Here is a 15304-nt window from a genome sequence, read left to right on the forward strand (position 1 = left end):
CCCGAAGCTGTGGAAATTGCCAGCAGAGGAGCCACCCCAGCTGTGCTTCTGCCCGAGGCAGGGCAACACCATGGATCCACCTGTGGCCTTAGATAACTGAGAACCAGAGCATAGAAAGACCTGTGTGAGTGCGAATGATTAAAGAAGTGCATGAAATGATGTGTGGAACGCCTTAGTTGTAATTAGCTGAATTTAGCTTAAAAACTCCGGTCTAGCATGGCAAAAATAGCTCAACTCCCGACGGAGAAACTTAAGTCTGTGTGGACCCCATGCGGATACAAAGCTTGCACACCGCATCTCTACTCCATCATTTCCCGAAGTCAGGAACATTGAGTCACACCTTACCTGCGTGCAGGCGGGAGCTGAGGATATGCCTGCCAGACAAGAAGGTTAGTAAGGGATTGTGTGTGTGAACGACTGAATGCAGGCCTGTTTTACCATTTATGAACAAATAAAAGTATTAGAACCTTTTTCCACCTGGTTTGAGGAATTTGTTTCCGCCATTCTTTACGGCCCAGTTCACGACATACCTCAGAGGCAGGGTCCAATAGGTTCCTGTGCCTCCTTAAAAACACACATGCTGCCAAAGGTCTCAACTAATAGAAACATCAAGCCAGCCACCTCAAGAGAGCTTATGTTTGTGGTTTGTGGCACATCAGCCACACTTGCTTGCAGACCATTTTCTTTAATGGCCTAAATGACTTCCTGAGTCCTGACTTTCAAGTTACAAGCTCCCTGTGAGCCTCCACCTGTGGGAAGCCACATGTGCCGTTGCAGGGTGGCGCTGGCTACCGCTGGCCACCACACATACATAGGCAGTAAAGTTTTTTTTTTTTTGCCAAGATGAGGTTTTGAGAATTAACTAATCAGATGAGAGACAAGTTAACCAATCAGATGAGAGACAAGTTAACCAATCAGATGTAGACATGCAAATGAGGTGGTAAGCATAACCCATGCATAACCAATCTGGGTGTGAGACACGCCTCTCCTAGGCCTATATAAGCAGCACCAGTACTGGGCTTGGGGTCTCTTTGCCTCTGCAATCAAGCTTTCCCAATAAACATGTACGCAAGATCCACCCTCAGTCAGGACTGCCTTATAAATCAACACATTAGTCAAGCCACCCTTTATGGCTACACTCTTCCATTGTTTTTATGGAATTATTATATTATTATATTTGTATATGTGTTTTTATTCCAGTCATCACTGAAATATAAGACTTAGAGAGAGGAAGGACTCTGTCTTCGTCACTGTAATAGACACTCAATACATACTTGTTAAATAAGAGAATAAATGAATGAATGAAAGAATGACTAGAGAACCTTAGTCCCCATATCTTATTTTCCTTCTTTTTGCCAATAATAGGCTCTCTCTATGTCAGAGGTTTACTTTCTGCATCTCTTCTTTTGTTGTCGTGGTGGTTGGGGTTTTGGTGGTGGTGGTGGTGATGGGTATTTTTATTTTTATTTTGAGACAGGTCTCATTGTAGCCTTGGCTGGCTTAGAACTACCTATGTAGTCCAGATTGACATTAAACTCCTAGAGATTGCCTGCTTCTGTCTCCTGGGTATTAGAATTAAGGCATGTACACCACAATAACCTTTTTTTTTTTTACTCTCAATATCTTATTGTAGTAAATTTCGTTGAACAAGGTAAAACAGGCCACATGAAATAACCAAGCTCTCAAGATATAGAAAAAAGTGGGAGGAGGTTGAAGAGTAGGACAGACAACAGGAGAACTGTCCCCAAACAGTGGTCTACAAGGATTAATGAGAAAGCAGTAATCAAAGTAAGTGAGATTCTCCTACCTACAATGTGTATTACAGGCACAGAAGGAGGTGCCACTAAAATGCCAACTGTGGGCAGGTGGGAGCACTACAGTGTCCTAATTATACCTCCTATATCCACATCTACAGTTCTTCAAGAGCACCACAGCCCTTCAGTCATTCCACAAGAGGTTATAATTCTATTTCACATCGACATGCTTTCACACAAGGAAACAAAGAAACTGTGTTTCAAGAGTCTGGGTAATGTTTTGCTAAATTTTGAGTCATTTAGTGTCAAAACCAAAATGCATAATGAGATTAATAGCTGAAAATGCAGGGCAGGGAAAACATCAGCTTGGCATGAAAAGCTCACCCATGCTTAGCCACGGGTTACAAGAGCCAAGAGGATTTGTGCACATTCCCAAATTCTCATGATTGACATTCTCTCTTCAAAAATTCTTAAGTTACTCTTGCCTCTCAACATCATAGTTATTAAAGAATAGCCACATGAGAGTTATTTTGACTGTCACTCAAACAGTTAAAAATTCTAACTCCAGACTAGTTTACATTGTAAAAATAGTTCAAAGAAGACTTTAATAACCTGAATAGACATTACTCACCAAAGGCCTGTGTAGAGTAGCAAGAGAGCCATAGCACCCTCCCAGTGTTCTGGTTTACAATTGGGCACTGTGACCTCTTACTCTCTGGGCTACAGATTGTTCAGTTTGGCCACATTCCAAATAATTTGATAGATGGCAAGATTTAAGTGACGTATACAAAATTTACAAAGTGCATACAAGTACTTCTGAAAATGTGAGGTTTCCAAGTCCAGTTGCATTGAAACAGCCACTCATTTCCCCACATGTAACCATAGAGACATGCTACAATTGCCTTTGAGATCACATCCTTCCTCATGTGAACACCCTTTAAAATAAATCACCTTCCGTTGGAGCTTGGTGTTATCAGATGTTACTATAGACTCTAGAAGAATTAATGTTCAAACATAAACAACTCCCATTCTCATAGACTTGTAGATAAAAATGCATATACTATCTGAAAAAGTCATAAAGAATCATACTCTCAACTATCTACCCTAAAAACGTAATATCCCCAAGTTGATGCATAAATTTACATACATAGTTTAAACAAAAATTCCTGTTTGAGATGCAGTGTTCCCTCTAAGAACCCTACTCCATTGAACAAAACCCCAACATCAGGTTTGAAAAGATTTGTTTTGAGTTGTTGGTCAGGATAATCTAAGAAACTCCCAAAACATTGTGGGCCATTGTCATTGTCATTATTGCTTCCCTAGAGGTAGAACTTACATCTTTATTGCTGAAGATACCATGACTTTCTACAGGAGCTCAAGGGTCCCAGAACTGAAACTGACCAGAAAGCCACCTCCTGGGGACTAGCTTTTATGATAGCAGAAGGTTCTATGTAGTTTCCTAATGAGGGAACCAACCAACAGTCCTAGCCAACCGTGATGCCCAAACCAAAGCAAAAAGCAGCATGACAAGTAAACCCTAAGTGTTCAGGCTCACATGCCTTGCTGATAATAAGCAGTTCTTTATTTAGTCTTACTTACAATCCATGCCACATCAGCTAACTTGTGCTATAAGAGTTCCCAGAGACTGAACCACTAACTAAAGAGCATGTATGGGATAGACTTCGTTCCTCTGTACATATGGAACAGTTGTGCAGCTTGGTCTTCATTTGGGACTCCTAACAGCAGGAGCAGGGGCTTTCTCTGACACTGTTGCCTGCCTTTAGGACCCTTTCTCCCAACTGGGCTGCTTTGTCTAGCCTAAACAAGAGAAGATGCAACATTGCCATAGAGGATAGCAATGCTGACAGTAGAATTAGAAGAATGTCTTCCCCAGGGAAGAGCATACCAACTGGTTAAAAACACCGATACAAGTAACACTATACAGACTGATTGTGAGCTGCCTTGTAAACTCAATTCAATTAGTCTTGAGCTAAATTCATAGTGGATCTTGTCTGAAAACACACCCACCTTTTATAATACATCTGGAGGAGTCACATGTTGTTTTCAACCTGTTCTTTCTATGGATCTCAATCCTTGAAGGTGTTGTTATTGTTTTCAGGCTTATCTAATTTTCAGTTTAGTGAGGTATGCAGTCTTTGTGCATACATTTTAGTTGTCTGCAGGCAGAAATCACGTCACTGTTAGGTTATATATTATTTTCATATTTTAGCATCATCATCTTTTAGGAACACAATGGTTTGTTATTCTGATACAGTAATGTCACTTTCCCCTTTAACTGATTCTATATTTTATTAAATTAAAGCAATTGGTCAAGTCATTTGAGTCTCATATTCAGTACATGTATAGTATAAGTATGTTGTTATCATTCCATGAACACATCTTTCAATGTTAAAACCTGTTATCATTCATACCAGTCGATATTCATTGAAAAAAGAATGTTAACTTGAATCAAACCATGCTTCATAAAAAGCATAAGGAAAAAAAGTTATTTAAAGATAATGTCAAGTTTTTTTTTTTAAATCAGCACATCAAAGTCAGAATTACAACTCTTAATTGAAAATTCATAGTCTGAATAAGAATTCCAGGAGTTTATTTAAACAATTCTTCAAATATCAATTATTTAGTGGTGACTTTCAAGACTGAATGAGAAATTTCTTTGGAATTCTTAAGTCCAATCTACTGATAGAATGCTAGTCAAAAATATACTAGAGAGTGTTCTTACAAAACATCTTAATGTTTATCTTGTACATAACAATAACAGGGGCTAGAGAGAAGTCTCAGTAATTTGGAACACCTGTTCTTCTTGTAGAGGACCCAGGCTTGGTTCTCATAATGATCTCTAACTCTAATTCTAGAAAGAACTGACAGCCTCTTCTGATCTGCTCAGGTTCCATGTATACATGCAGTGTGTATACATGTGTGTACATACAGACAAACAACTCAACTTCTTTTAATAAAATTTAAAATATAGAGTCACTTAGATTGCATGTGCAAGTTTAATACCTGTCTTCTATTATACTTATGTCCTATCTATAGATATATATTCATTTACAATTTCCTAAGGGGACAGAATTACTAAATACCTACCTTGTCCCAAGAATTATTCTGAAATCCTCACAATAGCTGTATTAAGTTCTTGATATCTCTTTCACAAATTACAGAATTGAGTCTTTTAAACATAATTTGTTCAACCCAGTGAGTAGATCTTGCCAGTAAACTCTAGTTCTTCCCATTACTTAGATGAAGACTATAAACATGGGAGGCACCAGCCTTTAACATCATCCCACTGAAAGGAACACACCCTGGTGACTCCAGGCTGGCCCATTGTTCTAAAGAGTACAGCATAGCCTGTAGGTTTGGCCTATCACTCTAGTGAACACAGCATGCGAGAGAGACTCCAGTTCCGTCTGTTATCGTGGTGATAACTACAGACTAGAACCTCAAGAACCACATAAACAGCTGTTGAAATAGAGTAAGGTTAAAATAAATTTAACTCCACAAGCTAGTTCCAAATGGGTAAGTTCCAATGAAAAAATACAAGTCACACAAGTTTAAGGCAATCAAATGCCTTAAAAAATGATCAATCGCACAGTAACAGCCTCCAGTTAAATTAAATTAGATGACATCTCAGAAAAAGCACTTAAAAAAGGAATATAAGAATGTGTAAAGTACTTGAAGAAGATAAATTCTTGAAAGAGACCCAAGAGAACATAAAGGAACAGCTGAATGAAACAAGGCTGCTGTTTTGTGATATGAAAACTTCATTGTAGAAAGAAAAATGCTGGGGAAAGATCAGACTGGAATGCTGGAAATGAAAAGCATAGTAAGTCAAAATGTGAAGACTGTCATCCTACCAAAAATCAATCTACAGATTCAATGAAATACTTATACAAAGTCCAATAACAATTCTTCACAAAAAAATTGAAAAACAATCTCAAACTTCACATAGAAACAAACAAAACCCCAGACAGCTAAAACAATCCTGAATAATATAAGATCTGCTGGAGGTATCACCATCCCAGATTTTTAGTCATATTAAAGAGTTGTACTAACAAAAATATCATTGTGCTAGCAAAGTAGATATGTTGATTAATATATTAGAATTAAAAAACAAGACATAATGTCATATACCTATGAACACCTGATATTTGATAAAGAAACCAAAAATACACACCAGAAAAAAAGACAGCATCTTCAACAAATGGTGTCTGTGAAAATGGGTGGCTGCCTAGAAGAATGCCAATAGATTTGTATTTATCATTCTGTGCAAAAATCAACTCCAAATGGATAGAATACCTCAACAAAAGGCCAGATACCCTGAATCTGAAGGAACAGAAAGTGAGGACTAAGCTGGAACTCATTCATATAGGAATGGAGTTTCTGAAGAGATACCAGCAACACAGACCTGAAGACCAACAGTTAATAAATAGGACTCCATGAAGCTAAATATCTTCTGTGAAGCAAAGGACACTATCACTCAAGCAGATGGGCATCCTACAGCATGGGAAAATATGTAAATTCAATTTAAAATTGAAAAAAATGTCAACAATAGGGTTAGTATTAGAATATCCAAAGAACTCAAAACGACCAAACAGCAAGAAAACGATCTAAAAAAAATTGAAATATAGAATAAAACAAAGGGTTCTCAAAAGATGAATCACAATGGTTGAAAAACATTTAAAAATTATTTAGTTTCCTTGGTCATCAGAGAAATAAAAATGAAAATAACTTTGAGAGTATATTATACTCTAGCCAGAATGGGCAATATTAATAAAAACAAATGACAGCAGATGCCCGAGAGGATGCTGGCAAAAGTGGCACTTATGTATTAATGATGGGGATGTAAACTATTACAGGCACTATTGAAACCAGTGTAGAGGATCCTCAAAAAGCTGAAAACTATCTATCACAGGATCCAGATATACCACTCTTGGGCATATACCCAAAATACCCTACATCTTAATGCACTTGCTCATGCATGTTCATTGCTGCTCTATTTATAGTAGTAAAAAATTGGAAATAGCCTAGAAGTTCATCAGCTGATGAATAGATAAGAAAAATGTATATTTACACAATGAGATGTTGTTAAAGTGTTAAGAAAAATGAAACTATGTAATTTGCAGGTAAGTGGATGGAGCTAGAGACAACCATCCCGAAGAAGTAACCCAGACCCAGAAAGACAAACATGCTTGTTTTCTGTCATATGTGAATATTAATTTTAAAACTTTAGATATGTGCACATCAACTATAATAGCCATAGAAGTTTGGTAGCTAGCAAAAGACCAGGTGGTAGGAAGGAATCTTCCTAGGGCATGGATATGGAATATAGTGTTATAAAGGGAATAATGGGAAATGACTAAAAGAATTCATTAGGAAATTGGGAAGTGGGTGGTAGAGCAGGGCAAAGGAGTGAACATAGGAGCAGATGACTAACAGCAGCCTTTAGAAAAAACATATACAAAGTTACTGCTTTAAAAGCTTTCCTGTGTGTATGTGTGTGTGTGTGTGTGTGTACAAGATTATAATGTATTAGTGTATTTTATGTTTCAGATATATTAGATGCATATTAAATAATACATATTATATAGTATATCTAATATATATGTGTGTGGTGGAGGGGCTCTCTGCCGGCAGGTCCAGGCAAGAGGAGAGAACCTGGTCCAGCTGAGTCTCTCCGGGGCTGAGAGGGATGGTGAGTGTCTACAGCCCAAAACAAACACACCCAGGCCAGGAGTCTGTCAAATCAGGAACTCAACTTTAGGGTATCAGCCTCTCACTTATACAAGTTCAGAACATAGGAGGGGGATTTTTGGTGAGGTAAGAGCAAGTAAACAAAAAACCTGATTTTAAAATGGGCAGACAAGCTGAATTCTTAAAGGAGGAAATACAAATAAATAACAAATTATTTTATTTTATTTTTTGGTTTTTTGAGACTGGGTTTCTCTGTGTAGCCCTGGCTGTCCTGGAACTCACTCTGTAGACCAGGCTGACCTCCAACTCAGAAATTCACCTGCCTCTGCCTCCCAAGTGCTTTGGATTAAAGGCGTGCACCACCACTGTCTGGCCTAACAAATATTATAAAACAGTTCAACATCACTAGCATTTAGGGCCTTGCAAATTAGAGTCTTCTGAGATTCTATCTGACCTTTGTCAGAATGGTTTTCATCAAGAACACAAATGATAACTAATCTTAGAATAGGTGTGGAACATGGTGCCTTCTTCACTGGTAGATGTACAAACTAGTGCTGCAACTGTGGCGATCAGTGTGTAGTTTCTCAATAAGCCAAAAATAGAAATACAACAGCATCCACTTACCCCACTCCGGAGCATACACTAAGATTTCCAAATCCCACCACAGACATACTTGCTTTTCTATACTTACTGTTGTTCTATTGATAATAACAAGGATATGGAATCAGCCTAGATGGTCATCAACTGATAAATGGGTAATAAAACTGAGGTATATAAACAGTGGGATTTTATTCAGTCACACAGAAAATAGAGTCATGCAATTTTCAGGAAATGGATGGAAGATAGGTTGAGTGATGTAACCCAGGTTCAGTGGGAGCAGCACCCCATATTGGCTCCCGTAAGTGGATCCTAGCTAACAGAAATGTGCATCTATGTGGAAGCAAGTCTGGGCAGATGCCAGGAAACTAGAAAGGGGCCCATTAGTGGGGAAAAATTACTTTCAGCAGAAAATTACCCTATAATTAAGTCTCAGTAATTGCTATCTATTCTTTATTTAAAACCCCAAAACGAGGTGATTGATTGGAGTAGCCTCTGACCATCTATGAGAAATCTTAAATCCCTGATTATACTCTGTTAGGAACTGCTGTTCATTTACTTCCATATTTATTTCCTCTTCTAATTAGTAATGTTACCAACAACCTTGTGGCATTCTGCTTTTGCACATTTCTACATAATTAACTATTTCCATTATGGTTCCCTTTCATTTTGAGGCCTTTTATCTTACATTAGTTCTCATTATCAAAATCTAAATTTTTCTAATAAAATTTTGTGGAAAAGTACAAAGATTTGCTTTTTGGAAGTGATGTGAGCAAAATTATGTCTAATTATTAAAGAAAAAAATCATTCCTACCATCATAGATGGTAAAAAAGTTCAGGTGATTATCAGAGATATTTTCACAATTTCCAAAACTAAATTATCAAATAACTTTGATAAGGAGATGATTTTTACATCATCATGTTTATATTTACCAACCTGAACTTTCTGACATTAACCTAAGGTTTGAAAGCAGGGAAAGGAGGAAAATCAATCCAGAAAATGTTGATTGAGACTAGTCCCTCAGGAAGGCAAGAAGGCTACAGGTCTCTACCTCCCGTATCTATGTAGAAACTAGAACCGCATAAGAAGTCTCCTTAGATACTGGAGGATCCTACATGCAGGGGACTGCCAAGGAGATGGCATATAGATTTTAGACCATGTGGCTGCCCCTAGAAGATGCTGAGAATCTCTCTAAGGAGGGCATCAAGACTCAGCCCCTGCAGTTTGCAAGCTAGTGTGGAAAGTAAGGAAGCTGTTGCATGCTGTGCTTTGTAAAACTCCATAGTCCTGCCCATCTTTGGCTCCTCTTTTGTCATTGCTGCATATTGCTGTGGGCTGGCCTTTTTCTGGGGGGACCCAGAACCTGAAAATCTACTTTTTCCAGGTAGGGATCCCAAGACAGACCAAAGTACAGATACCACCAAATTCCATCTTGGTAAACCAATGAGTTTTATTGGGGTTACTTATAGAAATTTGGATGAGGCATTACTTAAAGGAAGGGAAGTGACTCAAAGACAGAAGCCTCACCAAAGCCCACCCCAACATGTGCAAGGGCTCAAAAAAGCTGGGAATCTGGAGCATGTTGTATAACCTACAGGCAGTTCAAGTGGTTGGAGAGTGTCCTTTACAGGTAATTTAGTTGGTCTTAACCTCTTGCAAGCTGGTTTTGCTTCTTCCAGGCAGCTCAGCTGTCTTCTATTCTTTTCAGGATGCTTGGCTAACCTCCACTTCTTGTTTACAACCTAGTTTGTCTCAGGTCTTCTTTTCAGCTTCTTATCATCTTCTTTTGCAGCTGGTCTTGTCAGTGGGTGACTCTCAGCAGTCTTTCTTATTTACTATTGGGAGAGACTGATCTAGTGAATTTGGTAAGTTTCAGGGACTTCCTCCAGCTATTTTGAGTTGTTTGCTTTCTGTTTTAAGGAGCTTACCTGGGAGATGGAATATTTCAATCTCAGAGAAAACTGCTACACAATGCATATACCACATAGAACTAAATCACATGGTATGGAACTTCCTGAAAAAATATGAAAGCCAAGCATGTTCCTTTATTGGGAATAATTTCCTCTGAAGTCTCTCTTATGGACAATACCCAATATCCTGTCCATGACAGATATTTCTCTAACTTTAAATTATCATTCTCAATGAAGTTCCTCTCCAGGTTATAGAGAAGTACTTGACCAACACAAAACAGATTCAATGTATTTTTGTGTGCTTTTTTTATCCTACCAGCTTTTTGTCCATTTTTTTTCTTTTCTTTATAGTAGCCTCCCCTCCCTAAGGCCCCATCCATGTTGCCCATAGTAGACTCAACTGTTCTTCCTAATACTCTCTCACTTGAAGACATTATCATGGTTTCTGGGATCCCAAGGCTTTCTTCTCCTAAGGAAGTCCAGTCTTGTAGGGTAATTTTGCATCAGCTGCATTACCCAACAAAGCTGCTGGTTCCTCTTGTCTGTTTCTAAGAGGAGAGACCTGCGTGAAGTCTATCTGGCTGGGCTGCTTTTGACCCCCAACCTGAATGTTCTCACTAAAGCCCTATTAACTGGCAGCTCCAACTTGTGTGAGTGGAGATAATCTGTTTGGTCATTAATTATGTATGTCAGCCAAATCACTTGACCAGTCCTTGGTGTCCATCAATGACACAGCAAAGCAGTACCCAAATGAAATAACTCACATGGAAAACACTTCCATGTTCATTTAAGGAATGAAACACACTGCATAGGAAACCATTACTGTCCATTAAAAACCCTCCCATTGCCTCTGACAGGAATGGTTTGGGTCTTTTCCTATGATCAGTTTACAAAGGAAACAACCTTCAAAGTATCAGCAGGTTGTATTTATGTATTTGGGAATGTATATGAATATAAATGTGTGACAATAATTAATGAAAATAGAGGCTATAAACTTGAAAGAGCAAAAAGAAGTATATGAATGAGTTTGGAGGGAAGAAAGGAAAGAGAGAAATTATATCATTGTATTGTATTAGCAAAAAATAAAAAAAGATAATTAGCAAAATACCAAGAAACAGCAAATATCAAAAATTATTACAAAGTAGTTCAGCTGTGCCTGAGCAGTCATGTGTTCAGGGAAAAACAGATATGAGGAGAATCTGTAACATAACCTCAGCCTATGGGTTGAGATTGAAAACAACTCTTTTTGGCTTTGAGGTATGAGGTAGAGTAAGATTCCAAGTTAGTGTGAAAAAAAAATGCGTAGATGCTGGTTCACTCCAGTGTCCCCTAGAGGCCACGAGTGCCTTCGAGTCCAAAATGCGATGCTGCTATCCTGATGTAGTGGGTTCCATCCATCATGTGACCTTTACTGAGGTGGCCTGAGTGAGAAGCCACTGTAAAGCTCTCGGAATGAAGGGACCACCTATACTGCATGAAGTAGGTTTTATGACTCAAAACTTTTACAGGAGACCAGCAGCTTTTAATGATGTTAGGAAAGTGATTTATAAATAGGAAGTGGCTGTCTTTGCAATTCATTGGTTTCCGAAAAGCTGTAATCCTGGCATGCATATTTTTACAGCAGAAACACTTGCTACATAACAGCAAGGGTAGATAACAGCTGGGAAGAAGTGAAGAGTTCTAGCTGCAGAAATGTGGGGGAGTAGCTTTTGTTTCCTCCCTACAAGAGCATTAAGGACAACCAAATTGTCTCTCCAGTTAGATGGCCAATCCCATTTGTCATTGTGTGGTTCTTCACCTGTAGCTAAACCAACAATCACAGTGACGCCTCTGTTTGAAAAATGCGTTTCCATCACATCCACCATTTGTGTTTTTCCTCTGCTAAAAGAAAGGCCAGTGGACTAAGCTCACCCAGCTCTCTTTATCAGCTATGAACGATCATTTGCTATATTAAATCCATACAGTGGAAAGAGCCAGCAAGCTGTGTGTGTATGTACGGGTTAGTGTTTCTTTTGAAACATGACTGCTTGCCAGTTGAAAATGGTAGGAATGGAAATAAGACTTTTTGCTTTGTGCATTGTTTCCTATTGGTGAACTGTGATGCAGCCCCTGAACGTGGTCTATGGCAGTTCTGCCCACATCTGCCTCAGTAGAGGCAGAACCAGTAGGGGAGGAACCTGCAGGTAGGTCTCAACATTCTTAACGCAGTTCCTTATGTTGTGCTGACCCCACGCATAAAATTATTTTCATGGCTGCTGCATAACTGTACTTTTGCAATTGCTATGAATTGCAATGTAAATATACGTGTTTTCCAATGGTCTTCTATGATTTATGCCCTACACAGTGAGATCCTGCTGTTGTAGGTAAATAGCTCCCGGGCAAGGAGCCTCTTGCCTGATAAGTCTTCTGCTTATCAGGAGGAGGCATATTGGATCTTTAGAGGGTACTTCGGCTTGTTTGTTTGTTGTCTTTTTTTTTTCTTTCATTTTTCAAATTCTTTTCGGCTTTGAATCTCTCTGGAAAATGCTGTGCTCATTCCCCGCCCCTCCCCCTACCCTTTCCTACCATAGTACGCATGCAAATGAACAATGGCTATATCTGCATATTTGCAGAAATTTCATGGTCGCAGTCAAAGTGCTCCTCCGAACAGTCCAGGACAAATTGTAATACACTGAAGTAAAAATAAGGTCACGCAGGTCTGTGCCAGCAAGCCACTTGACTTTACGTATGTATTGATCTATCTACCTAATGAGATTGGTTATCAGCAGAGCGTTTCTCATCCTTCAGAGCAGAAATCCCTTTCTGTTTGGAAAATGTAGTGAATGAAGCGCAAGGTTGCCAGATGTAGGCGATTCACTATAGATAGATCAATATTTCTGTCTGTCTGTCCTCTTTTCCTTTTATTGTGAATAATTTGATTCCTTGTCCTCAACCTTCAAATCACTTTAAACTCTTGGCTGTTGTTTTTGCACTAATAGGTGATTCATCTTTTTATAACTTTTCTGTGTTTCCAAGATTCCCTAGGATGATATCATTAACTTTCAAAATCAAAAGTAAACACTTGACAGTGCCTCTCAAATTTGATATGTGTGTGTATTGTAGAAATTTACAAAGTCAGTTTTATCCTATTTTCACTTCTGTTTGATGTGAAGGAGTACAAACGTGGGAAGAAGATAAATTCAGGTCGGGTTTTCAAATACACAACATTTTACATTGATTGGTTCTGTATTTCAATGTCTTCAGTAACCAGATAGTGGCCCTTATAACGGTTCTCTTCCATATCGTTCCACTCCGTGGTCTCTTTAGCATCCTCTCAACTGTTCATCAGACTTGCTGGGTCCTTTCTACTCCTGACATCATTAAAAACATATAGGCTTTTTTAAACAATAAAAAATTTTCAGAATTTTGCTTTCCTGCTGTTTGCTTATTGGGGTCAGGTTAAACATTCTGGTTGGCTTAAGAACAACATAAACACTGTCTGGATTTCAGGTTAGTGACTCATACAAAGTAGGTCTTGAATGTTTTCATTTGGGTTAAGGCATCAGTGGTACACACACACCCTCGATCCCAACGTTTGTGTGCAGTTTTTGTTTCTGTTTGTTTGTTTCCCCTTCACTCCTTTCTCCAAGCTTATAAGGACATTCGCTGATAACGCTCCAGTAAACCCTCACACGGTCCTACCTCCACTAAGGGGAACAAAATGAGTCACCTTTTCTCTGTGTCTTTGCTTTCCTAAGCCTGCGGAATAGTTACAAGACTCCAAAAGTCAAAACAAAACAATGCAGTCTATACTCAGAGAAAATTACTCCAACCTCTGTGAATCCCACGCTGAGTTTCTTCCCCCAAGAAATCAGTTGAAGAAGTTCCTACTTTATTCTGTTGTCTGTTTTTATGGACATAAACATGTCCTCTTCACTTTCCTTTCCTATTCCTGTGTGCTGCCTTTCTTGCTTTAGAAGGCCTCTCTATTGTCTCTGGGGTCCTCTCTTGTCTATTTTTCACAGCTACATAGTACTCCACTGAAGACTATGCACCATAGTTCATTACATTGTCTTTAATTTGGCAATTTAGAAATCTCCAACAATTGCTAAGTGTAAGTGATGCTTGTTAGTGGCTAATTCTTAGAATAAACTGGTATAAACAAGTTTTCTTTGCCAAGTAAAATTTGTAGTTTTACTAGATATTGTTAAGCACCTAACATAATCATTTAATCATGGAGCACCTTTTGGTTACCAGCAGCTGTGTGTAAGACTTCATGTTCTCCGACAGATGGGACATCACTATCAGTATGTCATCAACTTTTTTATTTTATTTTTTCTCCAATTTAAACAATCTGAAGCTTAATTGTATCCAGTATATTTAAATTTGTGGTTTTTTCCTATGGATAAACATGAACAGTTTTGAATAGATTTGGGGGCCATTATTAACTTTTTGTTTTAAGTATCTATTTTAGGTGTTTTTCTCATCTTAAACTTAGACTTTTACCTTGGTATCTTTTCTCAGTGTATGTTACTGTTTAATCCATATCAATAATGAATTTAAGTAATTTTAACTCCTTAATTCCCTCTTTCATTCCTCTTCCCTCTCCTGTTGAAAATGTTCTTCTTCCTCAGAAATCTCTTCCTAAGCTTTTATCCCTTTTGTGTGTGATCCACTGAGCATTATTAGGTTTGCCGGCAGAGGTGTGAATGGGAGGTCATTTACTGGAGCATGGGCAGACTTCCAGTGGCTATGCTACTAAGGAAAGAAACAACCCCTCCCCAAGCAACCACTAACTAACAGTACTCTCTCAGTGAGTGGTGGGGCCTCAGGGGTCTCTCCTCCATCCGTGATAAAAGGTTGACAGGCCTCGTGAACAGGGCTTGCACAGGTAGCTAGCTATGACGACTCTAAGTTCAGAAATGCAATAGCTATGTGATGTGTAGAAAACATGGTTTTCCTATACAAATCTCGTTCTTCTAGCTTAACCCCTCCCCCCCCTTGCCATTAGTGATATCTGAGGCTTGGCTCTGAGCTTGGGGAATCCATGATACAGATGTGCAATTTAGGATCCTGCACTTCTTTGCCACCCATTCTCAGCACTTTGATTAGCTACAAACCTCTGCATTAACCATCACCACTGTAATAACTATATAAGATTAATAAGAAGTTGCTGCTCTGACAGAGTCTGAGACCAGCACCAATCTTGGAATATAGACATGAATATTTAGAAGGCAGTTGGATTTCATGACCATTTAGGGACATAGTAGTAGGCTCCCCTTAGCACGTACTACTTTCGCAGATATGGACTCTCAACCAGGCTTACAGTGCCAGACACAAATCCCTTCCTT

The sequence above is a fragment of the Mus caroli genome, unplaced genomic scaffold (assembly GCF_978045245.1).
Source record: "Mus caroli unplaced genomic scaffold, Mus_caroli_1 scaffold_13, whole genome shotgun sequence".
Classification (NCBI taxonomy): domain Eukaryota; kingdom Metazoa; phylum Chordata; class Mammalia; order Rodentia; family Muridae; genus Mus; species Mus caroli.